Source organism: Meleagris gallopavo, chromosome 3 (genome assembly GCF_905368555.1).
Source record: "Meleagris gallopavo chromosome 3, MGAL_WU_HG_1.1, whole genome shotgun sequence".
Taxonomy (NCBI): Eukaryota; Metazoa; Chordata; class Aves; order Galliformes; family Phasianidae; genus Meleagris; species Meleagris gallopavo.
Genome location: NC_139406.1, coordinates 1,308,173 through 1,326,309, shown reverse-complemented (window position 1 = coordinate 1,326,309; position 18,137 = coordinate 1,308,173). Strand labels below are relative to the sequence as shown.

At 40.8% G+C, this 18,137-nt stretch overlaps 1 protein-coding gene across 1 annotated transcript in view; it reads left to right on the top strand.

Annotated features, from left to right (window-relative positions):
- The window catches only part of CNTNAP2 (contactin associated protein 2), a 791,915-nt gene that overhangs the window by 673,725 nt on the left and 100,053 nt on the right, over positions 1-18,137 (top strand). The gene's annotated exons all lie outside the window — the stretch shown is intronic.

Sequence of the window (18,137 nt, the reverse complement as noted above, 5' to 3'; positions counted from 1 at the left end):
CTTTTTAGCTTGTCATAAACTGGAGTAGTGGCAGGCCTGCAGTGCTACACACTTGTTATTACAGATTCTAGAGATGTGTTACAGTACTGTGAGTGTAACAGGTTCTTTGTCCGTACTCTAGTATAGAGAAGAGTATCTCTGCTTCTGTTTGCTGTGGAAGCTGATGTCAGAGCTCAAGAACTCAGCTCTAAATGTACATGTGCAAATTCAATGGCAAAAGTTGCTAATGCTGAACGAGAGAAGTTCAGTGTACTGTCTGTTTTTATACAGATTCAATGAGATTTACATGCATGAATCTAATTTAAAAAGCAAGAGCTCTTTTTGACAATCCCTGAAGTTTAACCACACAAACAGCAGCTTTCGAATTTAGAAACAGCAAGAATGTTCCTTTAGAACATACTGAACCTTCTCCTCTGGTAAGAGTGAAGTGCCAGATTCCAAGCAAGTGACAGCTTCTTCCTATCATTCTATGAGGAACTTAGTTGATGTTACTAATTCCAGTTTTCTGAAATCTGCAGCTAAAGTTCCTAATGAGTCACAGGAAACATCTTTCTTTGTATTAACAAGGAATGTGGCCCTTAAATAATAAAGTAGCAGATATTTCTAATTTAAATTATGAATTTAAGTAGTACTTAGAGTTGGTTCAGGTGAGCATCTCCAGAGCTTCTTGTTCTTCTAACACATGACCTTTGTACCTAGCCTCTGAGATTGTCAGAGCAGATCTGCTGTTCACTTAGCTTAAAGGTGGCAATAGCAGTTAATAAAGGTGACCTGAAACCAGCCACAAATCTTTTGAACTCGACACAGATTAAATAATAGTAACATTGAAGTTGTTTGCTGAATAGATGTACCCAATCAAGAAAGCATATGGCAGGGTGCCTAAATACTGCTAAACAAGAGTTTTATTTTAAGCCTATGCTTGAAACCTGCTAACTTTGCTGTGGCTTGGTATTTGCCTCTATTCAACTCTAACCTCCAGTCCCTGAATCTAAGCCATAGATTACAAATATTTTATGGCAGAAATATCATCTGTAGAAATAGTCTGTAAGGCCAAATGTATTGCTGTTTAAGGGTTAAAAACAAACAAACAAACAAACAAAAAACTCTTAAACAAAACTATCCTGAAAGCATTTGCTGAAATGTACAGAGCAGACCACTTGAACATAATCGCATTCGCCCTAGCTTTTCTTTCCTGGAAACTCGGTTTTGAAATTTTCAGAGTCCTGGAGAATACTCCTTTCGACAATTTGAAGTTTATACCAGTCACAGCTCAAAAAGAGTTAAATACTGTGGGTTTAGCAACAAAGACAGAGTCATTCTCTTTTCTAAATTATGCGTTTATATAATTAATAGCGTTTTTATCTAGTTTTCATTACGGTTTGTTTCATTCTAATCTGTGCTTAGGTTTTGTTGTAATTCACTGAATTGAAAAGCAGAGTTTCAGGTTTTCAAATGTTCCTTGCATGGCTTACACGCCATCAACTTCTTTAAGAGTTTCCTTCACCTTTATTGAACTCCGAGAAAATTGATATGTGAATTTGTTTCTTAATAGGAACACAAAATGAAGTCAGTAAGATAATTAGAGTTACCTTTAAACCCTAGAGAATCTGCCCTTGGCAAAGTACTTTCTAGTTAATCCATCAAGCTCTCTAGCAGAACTGTTATTTTGCACTAAAGCTTTTCATGTAATAGTATTTGAGATATATTTGCTGCAAGGTGCTGCACTTCAAACAGTGGGTATACTTTCTTTTTTTTTGCCTTGTACAGGTACAATTCTCATTGAAGAATTACTTGCTTAAAAAAAATTGAATTTTTTACATTTTCCATTTGGAATTGTAGAAAGTAGAAATCAGTGTCTCCTTCCACCAAAAAGTGCAAGTTCTCTCTTCTTCGTCCCCTACATGTTAAATGTCTGTATATACTTACAGTATGTGAAACATAGGTTCAGTTGCACAAAGCAGGAGCTGTGAGGTTCTGATTTTTGTAATCACTTTGTTGCACTTGCTAAATATATTAGGGAAACAAATCATTTGGTTTGTTGATTTTTAGATTCCTGTCTTTGGAAAGGAGTTTGGTATTTTGTACTGTATTCAGAGCACAAGAGTTGCCACTAGTAATGCACATGAAATTGTTTTATTGATATGCTGTCTTAAGGTATAATAACTACGCAGCTTATTTTCTAACTCTCAAGATTTATAAGAAAAAGAGGTGCATTCTTGTAGTATGTAGAGTATCTTCATGTGTCTTCAGTGAAGCTTCATATTGTAATCTTTGAGAATGGGGAGAAAGGAAGAGAAGAATGTGTTTATATAATCTAAGAAACTGATTTTTTTAAACAGTTGGCAAGGACGACTGTCATGAAAAATGCAGTGATAAAATGCTACTATGAATGTGACTAAAATTTTTGGCTCTTTCTATTATCAAGCCGCTTCTCTGACAGCTTCTTATCTATTACCACTCAAGGAACAGTAGGTAGAGGTGTAGATCTATCTTAAGCCTCAGTTTTTACATAAACCAGTAAATCTACGGACAGTCATTACTTTGACAGCTGGCTTGTCAGCTGACAACTCTCTTACAGACGAAGTAGCTGGAGACTGTAAATTTTTCTGTAAATAAGTGCTTCTAGAAATCATACCTCATTGGTCACATTTTCTAGATTTGTTTTTACATTAAAAATGTTGTTAGGGAGGGAAAGTAGATTATTTTTTTTTCCTTCTCTTTTACAGCTTTCCTACACAATTTTTGGAAGTTTTAACTTAAAATACACTTCTCCTGTAAGAACTCTTCTGAGACCACTTTTTTGCTTTATACTAGTCTCGCTGCTGTGGTCATTTTCTTTCCTTATCCTGGCTTGCACAGAAATAGCATTGCCAATAGGAAGAGAGAAGTGGCCATCCCTCTGCACCCAACCCTGGTGAGGTCACACATCAAGTACTGTATCTAGTTTGGGACCCAAGAAAGACATTGAGGCTCGAGTCTGTATTCAGAGAAGGATAACAAAGCTGGTGAAGGGTCTGGAGCACAGGCCTTACAAGGAGTAGCTGAGGGACCTCAGATTGTTTATTCTGAAGAAGAGGACGCCCAGAGGTGTCTTTATTGCTCTCTACAACTATCTGAAGAGAGGGGTCAGCCTCTTCTCCCATGTAGTTAGTGAAAGGACTGGAGGGAATGGCCTGAAGTTGAGCCAGGGGAGATTCAGGCTGGATGTTTGGAAATACTGCTTCTCCAAGAGAGTGGTCAGGCACTGAAATGGGCTGCCCAGTGATGTGGTGGAGTCACTGTCCCTGCAAATGTTTGAGAAATATTTAGATGTTGTACTGAGGAACTTGGTTTAGTGGGAAATACTGAGGATATGTGGATGGTTGGACTGAATGATCTTATATGTCTGTCAATGGTTTCAGGGCTGGTTCAGCCTGGTTGCATGACTAAGGCAGGGGAACCCACAGACCCACACCCTGGGAGAGGAGGATGGAGGAAAAGGGGAAAAGGGAGAGAGGTGGTTCTAAAAACGTAACAGTAGCAATGAGCTATGGGAGAAAACTGACTTACTAAATATGATATAGGAATAAGATAAGATGAGGCAATATACTACAGTATAATTGGAATTGAGACTAATAAATCAAAATGAGTAAGAGAGTGTTCAAAACCAAAGGCCTTACTCTAATGGTGAAAGTGAGATGGCTGGAGAGCACACAGGGCAAAATCGAGTAGTAAAAGGGCAGTCTCATGACTTGCAAGCAGATTTATCTTTCCTTCTAAACAGAAAAGAGAACAGTGAAAATCTTCTGGGATATGCAGTTCTCTTCTGAGAGCCAGGAATCCAGAAAAACTGACAAACCACGAAAATGGAGCATTAACTCTTTAAATCCAACCACACTACATAACGTTATGATGTGGAATAGTGATAACAATCACAAAATGATTTCACTATACTCCTTATTCCACATCACTACATCATGCTTAATATACATACAAACAGTAATTTACATCATTAAACACACACAAATATGGAATTATTGACAGCACTCCCCCAGCATTTAAGCAGACTTCCTTGTGGTACGGACTGAACATCCCCATCTTTCTCTATTATCTGCCAAGTAGACAGAGGTCCCTGAGTAAAAACAATTCCACAGAGAGTTTTGCCCTTTCTAGAAGTTGGAAAGACTCAAGCTTGTTTCCTCAATGTGCTTTTTACATGTACTACAGGGATCTTGTCTCCCTTTGCAATGTGTGGAGAGCTGGATTAGGCAGGACCATCTCAACTGATAGATCCTCAGGTATTGACCAAACAGATGCCTTTTGCGGAATGCTTCTCCCAATTCTTAAATTTTCTGCCATCCATTGCTTTCAACATAGTTTTTAACAACCCATTGTATTGTTCATGTTTACCAGAAGCTGGCACACAATAAAGAATATGATAAATCCACTCGATGCCATGATCTTTGCCCCCAGTATTTACAAGGGAATTTTTGAAATGAGACCCATTCTCTGACTCAGTTCTTTCTGGAGTGCCATGTTTCCATTGGACTTGTTTCTCGAGACCTAATATGGTGTTTTGGGTAGTAGCATGGGGCACAAGATATGTTTCAAGCCACCCAGTGGTTGCTTCTACCGTGGTAAGCACATAACACCATCGCAAGATCGTGACAAGATGATGTAATCAACCTGCCATGCCTCCCCATATTTATACTTTTGCCACTGACCTTCCTCCCCAGACAGGTTTCATTCTCTTGGCTTGTTTAATTGCAGCACATGTTTCACAATAGCATGTGCAATAGCATCCATAGTTAAGTCCACCCCTTGGTCTCCAACCCATTTATATGTTGCATCTCTTCCTTGATGGCCAGAGGTCTCATGGGCCTACTGAGCTGGAAATAATTCACCCTTGTTTTGCCAGTCCAGGTCCATTTGAGCCACTTCAGTTTTGGTAGCTTGATCTATCTGTTGGTTATTTTGTTGTTCCTCATTAGCCCGATTCTTCGGCACATGAGCGTCTACATGGCACACCTTTACAACCACATTCTTTATTTGGGCAGCAGTGTCTTTCCACACTTCAGCAGCCCAAATAGGTTTACCCCTCTGTTGCCAGTTGTTTTGTTTCCACTGCTGTAACCACCCACATAAGGCATTTGCCACTATTAATGAGTCAGTATAAAGAAAAATCATTGGCCACTTCTCCCATTCAGCAACATCTAAGGCTACTTAAACAGCTTCACCTCAGCAAATTGGCTTGACTTTTCCTTCAGTGGCCTCTGCAACTTGTAATGTAGGGCTTCCCATAGCAGCTTTCCATCTGCAATGTTTCCCCTCTGTATGACATGCCCTGGACATGGATCATATTTCTTTCAGTTTTCTGGTAATTCGTTGTATGGTGGGCATCTTCAGCATGCAGTATCTCTTCTGCTGGTGATGTTCCAAACTTCTTACCTTCAAGCCAGTCCATGATTGCTTCTAAGATTTCTGGGTGACTGAGATTCCCCATTCAAGCTTTCTGAATAATCAACGAAATCTGCTTACTCCAAGTGGCATCGTTAGCATGGTGGGTGGAGGGAACTTTTCCTTTAAATATCCAGTTGAGTTTCAGCAGTCAAGATGCTACAAGGAGCTCCGTTTCAGTACCAGTTACTTTGGAATCAGCTCGAACCCTCTTACATGTGGCTAATATCTCCTTCTCAATTGAAGTGTAGTACTCTTTGGGCCCCTTTATGCTTGAATTCTAGGGGTCGGGTCTTGAGTCTCTCCTGAGGCTCTTTGCCACAAGCTCCAAGTGGGATCTTTCTCTCCAGCAGCAGCGTAGAAGATGTTCTTCACATCCTATCCCATCCATACTGGTTCCAGGGCCATGACACGGGGTATCTCCTGTTTAATTTGCTCAAAAGCCTCCTGCTGCTCAGGATCCCACTTAAAATTATACTTCTTCTACATCACCTGATAAAGGGAACTAAAGTGAGGCTATTTAGAGCTTGCATTCTCCAGAAGCCCACTCTGCACAGAAATGATTGTGCCTCTTTCTTATTACTAGGTGGAGATATGGATATAATTTTGTTGATCATGTCTATTGGGATGTGATGACATCCTTCTTGCTGCTTTATACTAAGGAACTGAATTTCCTGTGAAGATCCTTTCACTTTGTTTCACTTAATAGTGGATCCAGCTCACAGAAGGATCTGGATTATCCTGTCTCCTTTTGTGAAAACTTCCCTTGCTGTATTGCCCCACGCAAAAATGTCATCAATCTACAGTGTGTGCAATGGGTTGCTATTCCAAGGTCCTATCTATATCGTCGGGATCCTTAAAATATCCCCTTCTAAGGTAATCGATACCAAATATACATGGAGTCCCTGAGCCTGTCCTGATAGGATGTTTTTGCCAGCCTTTACCAGTGAGGCTTATTTCAGCCTCCAATATAGACAACTCTTGGGAACCCTCAGTCACTCCAGAAATATAAATTGATTCTCTCTCTTTGTCACTCGAGGGTATGAGAGTGCACTGCACACCAGTGCCTAACATGTCTGCGGTTTTGATGTGCCAGTCCACTGAGTTTACACTGTCTAATATACTCTATTATCCCTTTCCCATCACAGTGGCTGGGGGCAGGGCCTCTCTAATTGTTACCTCTATCATTCTCCTCCTGTGAGTAATGATCAGGACCCTTACATGGTTTTTGCCATGTACCACAGCAACGGGAGCAATCACTTTCTTGGGAAGTGTGCCTTGGTGGTTGATCTTTTTGTAATTCTCTTATTTGTGCAGATAGTGCAGGAGTGGGGTTTTTTATGCCATTTCTTCATATCTTCTCAATGCTCACATAGGTAACATCACAAGGCAATACATAACATAGCATTATTATTGTCACTTGCTCAAGCAGGAAGATATCTGCTTTTAATAGCTGGGATATTAGAAGATACAGGTAGGGAAGAAATCAATTTGATCAGCCCCTTCAGTAGATTGTGTTGATAATCCTGATCCTTATCAGGTGTCTCTGATGCCTCCATGGTTACATCGGCTTCATCACAGTGAAGCAAGGTAGACAATTCCTCCTTCTTGTTTACTCTCAGTTCTATCCAGTCTTTCAGTTATTTTTGAAATGTCACAAGTTTGTGAGGGTCTAAATGTCACTAAAGGTCATGAAGTCTAATAATCAATTCAAATAAAAGGGGTTGTCTTGTCTCTCTGCTCTATGTTCCTTCTAGTGTACCAGCATACTTTTCTGGTGCAGTTCTTGTGAATTTCCACCACATAGTTGCTGTACACCGACTCTCTCAGGATCATGCTCTTGGTTTGGGTTATCAAGAATGAATGTGGGGTCATGTAACATTTCCGCCATGGCTCATTCTCTCAAATAATGGATGTGTTTTTCCGTAGCAGTCCATTTCTTTATCTCAGGTATCAGATTGTCTTTGAAGGGGTATTTTTCCTTTACAGCTAGCAGCACCTGCTTCCAGAAAGTGAAGGCCTTATCCTGACATCGGTTAAAACTTTTGTCAGTGGCTTAGCAATGCTTCCTACTTGATGAGCTTCTCTACTATCTAACAACACACTCTTGGCCCTCTTGGCCCAACACTCAAGTAGGCAGGTAATAGTGGGTTTATTTGGGTGCTGAGACAGATCTTTTCTCAAACCTTGAATTTCAGTCATTTTCAGAGGTCAAGTAGTGATAGTGATGCTATTATTCTCACCTTCTTCTAGTTTTTGCTGTTGCCTTCCTTGGTGTCAGTGATAGCGGCTTTGTTGAGGGCTGCTCCTCTGAATCTTCTTCCTCTCCTTCTTCCTCTTTCTCTATACAGAAAACAGAAACAGAACGGTGAAAGCCTTCTGGGATACGTAGTTCTTCTCTTCTGAGAACCTGGTACCTGGAAAAATCAACAGTCCACAAAACTAATTAACTAATTAAGCATTAACTCTTTAACTCCCAGTCCACTGGAATGCCAATAACAAAAAATCATGAAATCATGACAAGGTCTTTTCCAAACTTGGATTTTATGATTCTATGAAATCCCCTGCAATGAACAGGGACATCCATAGCTCAAACAGGTTGCCAAGAGCATGATCCAGCCTCACCTTGAGAGTCTTCAGGTATACCTTCCAGATGGCTCTACTCCACGATCTTTCCCAGCCCAAAGGTGAGACTGATAGGTCAGTAGTTTCTGGGTTCATCCTTTTCACCCTTTTTAAAAATGAGTGTGTTGTTGCCTGTTTTTCCAGTCATCAGGGACTTCACCTGATTGCTTTGGCTTTTCAAATATTGGAAGTGGCTTGGCAACTATATACGCTAATTCCCTCTGGGAATCTGGGATGCATCTCACAGGGATGCATAGACTTGTGGGCGTTCAGGTTCCTCAGGTGGTCATGAACCTGATCTTTGCTTACAGTGGGAGGAACATTGTTTCACCTATCCTCTTCTACTGATCCAAACATTTGAAACTGCATGTTAAGCAGTTATCAGAGAAGACGGAGGCAAAAAGTTGTTGAATATCTCAGACTTCTTTTTGTTGTTACCAGCTTGTCTTTGTCACTCACTAGTGAGACACACCCTCCTGGACTTTCCTCTTCTGGTTGAGGTACCTGTAGAAGCCTTTCTTGTTCTTGGCAGCCCATGCCAAGTTTGGTTCAAGTTGGATGTTGGCTTTCGTGTCCCCATCCCTACATAGCCTAGATTCCTTATATTCTTCCCACAGTACATGTCCCTGTTTCTACTGCTTGTGCATCTTCTTATTACTCTTCAGTCTGACCAGCATGTCCTGATTCAGCTACACACGTCTTTTACCTTCCTTTCCTTCCTTGCTACACCTGGGGATGGAGAGCTCTTGCACACTGAAGAAAGCTTCCTTAAAGATCTGCCAGCTCTGCTCTGCACCCTTGCCTATGAGGACAGATTCCCAGGGTATTTTGTTGACTAACTCCCTGAAGAGCTGAAATTAAGCTTTCCTGAAATTTAATATCCTAATTTTATTCCTTGCCTGTCTCATATCCCTCTGGAGCATGAACTCAACCATAGCATGGTCACTACAGCCCAGATAGTCTCCACTCCTGATGTCACCAATCAGTTCATTTGTATTGTTGAGCATTAGGTCCAGTATTGCATCACCCTTGTGGGGCTGTCTATTACTTGACTCAGGAAGTTATCCTTATTGCATTCCAGTAGCCTCCTGGATTGTCTACAGCTCACCTCGCTTATTTTCCAACAGATGTCTGGGTGGTTGAAGTCCCCCAGCAGGACAAACACTTGCAATTGTGACACCTCCTGGAGCTGGAGGTGGAAGGTCTCATCAGAAGCCTCCACTTGATCAAGTGGCCTGTAAGTAGATGCCGATCCACAAGGCTTCCTTTGCTGCCTTGTCTCTAACTTAGTCACCCATAAGCACTTTAATAGCTAATATTTATACTTGAAAAGTCCCACGTTGCTTCTTGTGTTTGGTTGCTTCTAGGCTACTTAACTGAGACATACGTAACTTCTCCAAAATCAGCCAAGGAACAGTGATGACCATGAACCATGACTCCCATTGCTTTTTGCCTCCTCCTTAACAGCATTCGTTCCCCCAGACCAAATGCTCTAGCAGATGATCAGTTCATATATTTTCTTACAGATTTTAATAATTTTATCACTCTTTTCTTCAGGGGTATCCAGAAATGGAATTCGATGAAATCAATGAGTTTTCTACACTGTTCTCTTTAAATTATGATATGTTAATGTAAATGCAGCTTACATCTTTCACTGCTTTATCTTTGTAGCTGAGCAGGGAGACCGTTGTGACCTTCACTGTTGTGTTTTTGTTGTTGTTGTTGTTGTTTTTCAATTCAGTTGTTATTTTGCTCTCCTAGCAGAAGGTCACTTTTTTGGAAGAACAATCCCCTGGGAAAGCACTTGCATGAGCCATATGTCAAAGACTGCATAGGAAACTAAGGAATGTGACTGTCCCAGGGGCCAGTACAAACAAAATAGAAGAGCATTAAAATTCTTCAGGGACATCTTTGACCCAAATGTTTTTTCAAACTCTTATCCTATTCTGGGAAGATATGAAAGTTGGAAGCAAAACAAAACAAAACAAAACAAAACAAAAAAAAAACCACCATATCTGAAAAACTGGAAATATAAATCTTCTCCAGGGAAGATTTATTTTCAGCAGTGGTATGTGTACAGAAAAGCCTGATATTCAAACATGGCAATTGATGGCCCATGTGAGAAGACCTGTTATCTCTTTATTCTTGTGCCTAATTAGCAAATGGCATAGGTGCTGAGGCTTCTGTATGGGATCAAGTCAAAAGCAGCAAAAAAAATCTGAATGAGAACTTGTTAACACTGATCAATAGATAATTTTAAGCATAGGGATGTGGAAAAAGACAATCAGTAGCTCTGCTGTAATTAGCTTAGTCTCTGATAGAGTATGGGTTGTTGAGTGCAGGTTGGTATTCCCCAGTGACAACATGTCCAGCACTGCACAGAGCTGTATAGCATCCCTGAAGCATTACCTCTCTCCTTTCAAGGGTGTTGGGGTGCTTTTCTCATTGCCACAAATGCCATTTTGGAAGAAATTTTATGGCACATTTTATCAGGTACAAATAGTGTAAAATTCAAGGTGGGAAATGGTTGGCTGTAGAAAAACAGTTGTCCTCAACTTCAATTTGTATTGCACTAAAAGCACATAACAAATCATTCCTAATCCAACCATTCATCCAAGGAAATTTTCTTCATGTCCAGTCAGCTTTGTGTTAAATGCTAAAACTGCATGTGCTCTTAGTTTCTTCTTTTATGCTCATCTTTTTCAGGCAGAATACAAATATTTACTGAACAAAAATACTGAGTATCTTACGCATGTAACAGCAACATTCTTTCTATGTCCTTCAATTTATATCCTCACTGTCACAGGTAACCACCATACATGACCTGTGTTTATCTTCTCAAATATGTCAAACTCTATTGAAAACAGAATTGATTTTTGCCTGCTGGACAACCATTTTTGCCTTTTACAAGATAAAAGAGGTGATTCAAGACAGCCAGCATGGCTTCACCAAGGGCAGATTGTGCCTGACCAATCTTGTGGCCTTATGTGATGGATGATGGTTTCAGTGGATGGCAGAAGGGTGGTGGATGTCATCTACCTGGAATTCTGCAAGGCCTTTGACATGGTCCCTCACCAGACCCCTCTCTCTAAATTAGAGGTGTGGATTTGAAGGATGAAACATTCGATGGATTAGGAATTGGCTGGCTGGATGCAGCCAAAGTGTTGCGATCGATGGTTCTCTGTCACAAGAGAGAGAGGGTGGTCACAAGTAGTGTCCCTCAGAGGTCAGTCCTGGGACCCATGCTCTTCAACATCTTCATCAATGACACAGACAGTGGCATCGAGTGTACCCTCAGCAAGTTTGCAGATGACACCGAGCTGAGTGGTGCGGTTGATACATTGGAAGGAAGGGATGCCATCCAGAGGGAGCTGGACAGGCTGGAGAAGTGGGCCCATGTGAACCTAATGAGTTTCAATAAGGCCAAGTGCAGGGTGCTGCACTTGGGTTGAGGCAATTCCAGGTATTTATACAAACTGAGGAAAGATCTCCTCGAGAGCAGCCCTGCGGAGAAGGACTTGGGGGTCCTGGTGGATGAGAAGCTGGACACGAGCCAGCAGCGTGCGCCTGCAGCCCGGAAGGCCAACTGTGTTCTGGGCTGCATTAAAAAAGGGGTGGCCAGCAAGGAGAAGGAGGTGATTGTCTCCCTCTACTCGGCTCTTGTGAGGCCCCATCTGCAGTGCTGCGTCCAGGCCTGGGGCTCCCAGCACAGGAAGGATGTGAAGGATCATTCCTCCCCAGATGCAGGACTTTACACTTGAACTGTGTGAGTTTCTTGTCAGTCCATTTCTCCTGTCTGCTAAAGTCCCTCTGGGACTGCCGCGGATAGCGCCCTATTCAGATTGTTCTCAAGTGGGGAAGCACGACAGTACTCAATATGAGAGATCAAGCTTCACTTTATTGTTGCACACACAGAGTTTATATATGATTCCAATACACATATGTTCACTTACTGTTGGTGCACAAGGTGGGCGGCTAGGTGGGCTGCCTAGCTTCAACCAATGCTCAGCCAGCATTCACACCTGCCACTGAGCTCATCCGCTTATCAGCCTCCCACATATCCACAGAGCACAGCTGCGGATGTAGGCCTGCTGTTCACATGCTGCCCCAAGGATGTTGTGTCTCCCATCTTAACTCCTAATGTTTTCTCATGAGTATGCACTCTGTGCTGCCGCACCAGCTATGCTCATACACAGTCTCATGTCCGCCCTGCTCCTGCAGCCATTCCCCAACATGGGACTCCTTCCAGTTTTGTGTCATCTGTAAACTTACTAAGGATGCATTCTGACCCATCATCCAGATCATTAATGATGTTGAACAGGACAGGATCCAGTATTGACTCTGGGGGTTTACTGTTAGTTACTGGCCTTCAACAAGCTCTCATACCACCTATGTTATAGACCCTATTATTCAGGTAGTTTTCAATCCACTGATCATTTCTTGCCTTGCATGTGACTGGAAATTATTTCTAGGATTAGTTTTTTCATCACTTCCCCAGGAATCAAGTTAAGTCTGAGAAGCCTGTAGTTTCTTGGGCCCTCCTTCTTGCCTTTTTTGAAGACAGGACTGATATTTTCTTTCTTCTTGTCCTCAGTCACCTCTGTCAATTGCCAGGATAATTCAAAGATTGGAGAGATTGGCTTCACAATCATACTAACCAGCATCCTCAGTACTCATTTGTGTATGTCATCAGGAGTCACAGACATGCAAATGTACTCTTTGATTTAGTATTCTCCAACTCAAACTTTTTTTACCAAGGGTACTTCTTCCTTCCTCCATGCTTTCCCCTAGTAAGTCCTGTCTTCCTAGTAGGGACTGAGGTAAAGAAGACATTTAGTATCTCATCCTTTTCCATGTTCTGTGTCACCAGTGTTGGCCCACGTTTTCATGGTCTTCTTTTTACCACCTATCTACTTATACAAGCTCACTTTGTTGCTTTCCACACCAGATTAAATTGCAGTTAGACTTTGGCTTTCCAGTACTAACTCTACATGCTCAGATTATGACTCTCTATTCCTCTCAAGTTACTATCTCTACCTTCAGTGTACTTCATTCCTGTGTTTGGGTTTGGCTGGGATCTTGTTCATCCATTCAGAAATCCTGGCATCACTGTCTGACTTCCTGCTTCTTGGAATGGACAGCTGTAGATGTTTAGGAGGTGATCCTTAAATATCAACCAGTGTTCTTGAGCCTCTCTTCCTTCCAGAACTTTTCCCCATTGTCAAGCAGATCTTTGGAGATGCCAAATTTTAATCCCCCAAAATCAGGAATTCTGTTCTAAATTTTTACCCTCCTCCCTACTCTCAGGTTTGAACAATCTCATAGTCACAGCAGCCAAGCTGTCTTCAAGCTTAACAAGCTCTTCTTTTTTTGTGAATACAAGGTCCAGCAGAGCACCTTAACTCACCAGTGTTCTACCTAGGGAGGAATAATTGCATGCACCAATACAGGCTGGGGGATGAGCTGCTGGAGAGGAGCTCTGCAGAGAGGGACCTGGGCGTCCTGGTGGACGACAGGTTGGCCATGAGCCAGCAGTGTGCCCTCGTGGCCAAAAAGGCCAATGGCATTTTGGGGTGCATTAAGAAGAGCGTGTCCAGCAGGTCGAGGGAGGTGATCCTCCCCCTCTACTCTGCCCTGGTAAGGCCTCGTCTGGAGTACTGTGTCCAGTTTGGGCTCCCCAGTACAAAAAAGACAGGGATCTCTTGGAAAGAGTCCAGCGGAGGGCCACAAAGATGGTGAAGGGCCTGGAGCATCTCCCCTATGAAGAAAGGCTAAGTGAACTGGGTCTGTTTAGCCTTGAGAAATGAGGACTGAGAGGGGACCTGATCCAGGTTTATAAATATCTGAGGTGTGGCGGCCATAGTGGTGAGGCCAGTCTCTTTTCAGTGGTACGTGGAGACAGGACGAGGGGAAACGGCCATCAGCTGCAGCACAGGAAGTTTCGCACGAATGTGCGTAAGAACTTCTTCACGGTGAGGGTGACGGAGCACTGGAACAGGCTGCCCAGGGAGGTTGTGGAGTCTCCTCTGGAGATATTCAAGTCTCGCCTGGACGCCTACCTGTGCGACCTGGTGTAGGGAACCTGCTTTGGCAGGGGGGTTGGTCTCGATGATCTCTAGAGGTCCCTTCCAACCCCTACAATTCTGTGATTCTGTGATTCTGTAAATCATGAAGCAGCCATCTATGCTCTACAGAAACCTCTTGGATTTCTTTTGTTCTGCTAGGCTGTCCTTTCAGCAGATGTCGGTGTGGTTAAAGTATTCCACTGAGTACCAGTGCCTTTAAATGTGAGGCTGTTTCTAGTTCTCTGCGGAATGCCTCATCCTTGTGGCCTACAGCAGATGCTCGCTTCAGTGTCATCCATACTGGTTTGCCCTTTAATCCTAATCCTCGTGTCATTCCATTCATTGAAACAAACTGAATTGCTCCCTGAGGCTTTATAACCTGAATTGAATTGCACTTCTGATCTAAATTCATGTAGATGCTTCAGGGAGTCTTTATTCTGAGTATTTAAATAGGGTCATGGCACATAGATAGCTCTGAAAATAATAATTCTTATTTTTTTAACCAAAAACTACAACAGATAGAAAGAACACAATAACAGTATTTGATAGAGCAAATTCTCAGCTACAGAACTTTAGTTTTCAACACAATCACAACCACAGGCTATGCATTTTCACCAGCAATGATTAAGAGCCTTCATGCTGCACTCTTAAAAATCTTTACCAGTGGAGGAGACATGCTGTTGTCACTGCTGAGATGCACCACTCACTGCCTCAGTGTGCTAACATGCACTGTTTGGTCTCCATAAACATTCAGCAAGTGTCCATGAATGTCAATTGGTGCAATCTTTTTTAAGTAAGGGGGGATTCAATTGCACACTTCTGCTGTCACAACACCAATATCTGCCTCTGTTGTCATGAAACAATTGACTAGGAGGCATTACTTTCAGAGCAGCCCTCATACATTTTAAACTGTTTTTTTTTTTTTTTTTCTTTAATTTGAATTATATATATAAAGAATTGGAAACTGTTTGGTTATGCTATTAAAATCTAATTTTTTTTTTTTTTTTCACCAAAGGAATGCAGTTTAGAAGTAGAAAAAGATTTTACATGACTAAATGATAAGACATAATGTAAGGGGGGGTGTTTCTAATAATAATAGAATTGTATCCATAATACTTCTAATTTTACTATTTATATAGTATACAATTTGTGTAGCGTATATTTATGTTTATACTTACTATTTATGCATAGAACTAATTAAATTTATGTCAGTAGATTGGCTTAAGCATTTGCATGAATCTTATAATGTGGTGCATGATAAATGTTATAAAAGTTTTGGTCAGATATTTACCTAAGACTTTGTTGCATTTCATTATGCTTTAAATACTATTTAAAAATAGAAATTTACATCATGAAGGTTAATTGTTAATTTACCCTTTGTTCATTCTTTGTTTCTTTACGTTGCCTTGTTGTAGTACTTCTCTTTTTTTTATTTTTTTATTTTTTTCAGCCAGGAACGTCTCACACATTTACTTACATTTAAAAGAAAATAAAAACTTTGATATAAAATTTTATTAAGAAACTAATAAGTCTTTACTTTGTTTATAAAATAGATCTTAAGTCAAAGTAGTGCATTTTGTCTCTACTTGTGCACTGCAGAGAGATCTCAATTAATATGAATTCGTAATTAAAAATGTTTTTTACAGGAATAAATCAGTCATCCTTTTGTTTTCTGCCATTACTGCAGAAAAAAAGAAATGGGTCTCCTTTTGGGATTATATTTCATTAGATTCGAGCATACAGTGAAAGTCAAGTAGTTAAGAGAAGATGTCTAAAATAGCTAGGCCTCTCATTCACATACCATTCAAAAAATGAACGCATACAGCATGGTTGTGCCCTTTTTCCTTCACCAGTGTGCTATAGGTGTTGTCTGCATCTAATTACCACGAAGTCAGAACATATGTTTTTACCTCCAACACGTTAATTAAGTCTAGAAGTACCACTCCACCACAGATCTATTTTTAATTTTCTGAGATATATTTTCCCAGCAACAATGACAAAAACATTATCTCCATTGGGGAGGTGAGAGGTGGGAGTAGTGTCTACCCAGAAGTTTGTCGAAAATAACAGTAAATGATTACAAGTATAGTTTTCAGAGAAGGCAATCTTTGTTTTAAATTTCTGATAAAAGGGACCCACTGTTATCAAGGTTTATCTACCCTGCCCCATAATCCAACCTCTTCATACATGAAGTAACTACATTATTAATATACTTGAGTTGCACTTTTTGGATTGTGATAACACAGTGCAGCAGGGTACTTACCCTGTTTGTGACCCCTGAACAGGGACAGAGAAACAAATAGCAACAATGAAAAATTGCTTATAAACTAGCCCTTACAAATGGTGAAAACTACATGGTCAAGTAGAAAAATCAATCAGTTTTTATCACCATGAGCACCTGGTAAAAGTTTTCTTGCAATACAGCATTCATAAGCCTTAACTATAGTCTTCAGCATAGCTTTCACCTAGTCCGAAAACTATGGAACAAGAAAAACACCAAAAGAGAAAGAAAACACACAAGCAAGGTGTTTTTTAGTCAAAATCACACCATAAAAGAGTGATGTACCTGCACTAGATTATAACAATTATAGGTTTAATGCACCATTTACATGATTTTGTAATTCTTAAATTTCTCTGATATTTTACCATCAGTCAGTTTCTGGTAAAGCACTGCAGTTCAAATGTACAGTGAAATACATTATTAGACACTACAGATGGGAAAGCACAATTCTCCTTTCCTTTTCTACTTAGTGCACTGACCAAAGTTTTCTTTGTGTGAACCATCATTCATAAAAGAGACCAGAAGATATTGCTGCCATATATTTTTAGCTTCAGTACCTTTCAGGAGATAACTTGACAGCACCTTCAACTGAGACACCTTTCCTTTCTTCTATGCAGTGAAAGAGTGTAGTTAGTGGAAGAGGGATGGTTAGATGGGAGGTAACATTCACTATCTGAAATTATACTGTCTTAGAAGTAAAACAAGTAGGTATTTTTTCAAGTCTTGTTCCCAGACTGCTGATGTGTGATCTTAAACAAGTTCTTTCACATACCTTTGATTTGGTTCCCTGCTTAAACAGGACAGATAATGTCACTTTTCATTCTTGATGTCCACAGGTGAAAGTTGCTACATAAACAGAAATATAAAGATATGAGAGTTGATTTCAAGCATTTATCTACTAAACAGCTGCAATGCAGATAGCATAACTGAAATACTAAATAATAATCATCTTCTGAGATCATGGATTGGAGTACTGCATCCAGGCATTGAGCCCCAACTATGAGAAGGATGCAGAGCTCTTGGTATGAGTCCAGAGTAGGATAACTAAGATGGTCAGAGGACTGGAGCACCTTTTCTATAAAGAAAAGCTGAAGGAACTGGACTTGTTTAGCTTGGAGAAGAGAAGGCTTCAGGGAGACCTCATTGTGGCCTTCCAGTACTTGAAGGGAGTATATAAACAGGAGGGGAAACGGCTGTTTGTGAGGGTGGATGGTGACAGGACAAGGGGGAATGGTTTTAAACTGAGACAGGGGAGGTTTAGGTTGGATACTAGGAGGAAGTTTTTCACTCAGAGGGTGGTGAGGCACTGGAACAGGTTGCCCAAGGAGGTTGTGGATGCCCCATCCCTGGAGGCATTCAAGGTCAGGCTGGATGTGGCACGGGGCACACTGATCCAATGGTTGGTGATCCTGATCATAGCAGGGGGGTTGAAACTAGACATCTTGTCAACCCAGGCCATTCTATGATTCTATGATCATGTTAACCCTTTGCATGAATTTTCATTACAAAATCGGTATTTTAATTTAAATGGAATGTTTTGTCCCCCAAAGCAATCTAATATGTAGGAATTGTGTAGGAAGACAAATATTTTTATTTGATTAGTTGGTTACTTATTAGTTTTATTTTAAAATGATCTAAAAATAACTGACTCCTAGACATTACAAAAGTCAAATCCTTCCTTATCATGGTTCTCATAGAGATGCTTACTCATGATGAGAAGAGCACTGAAT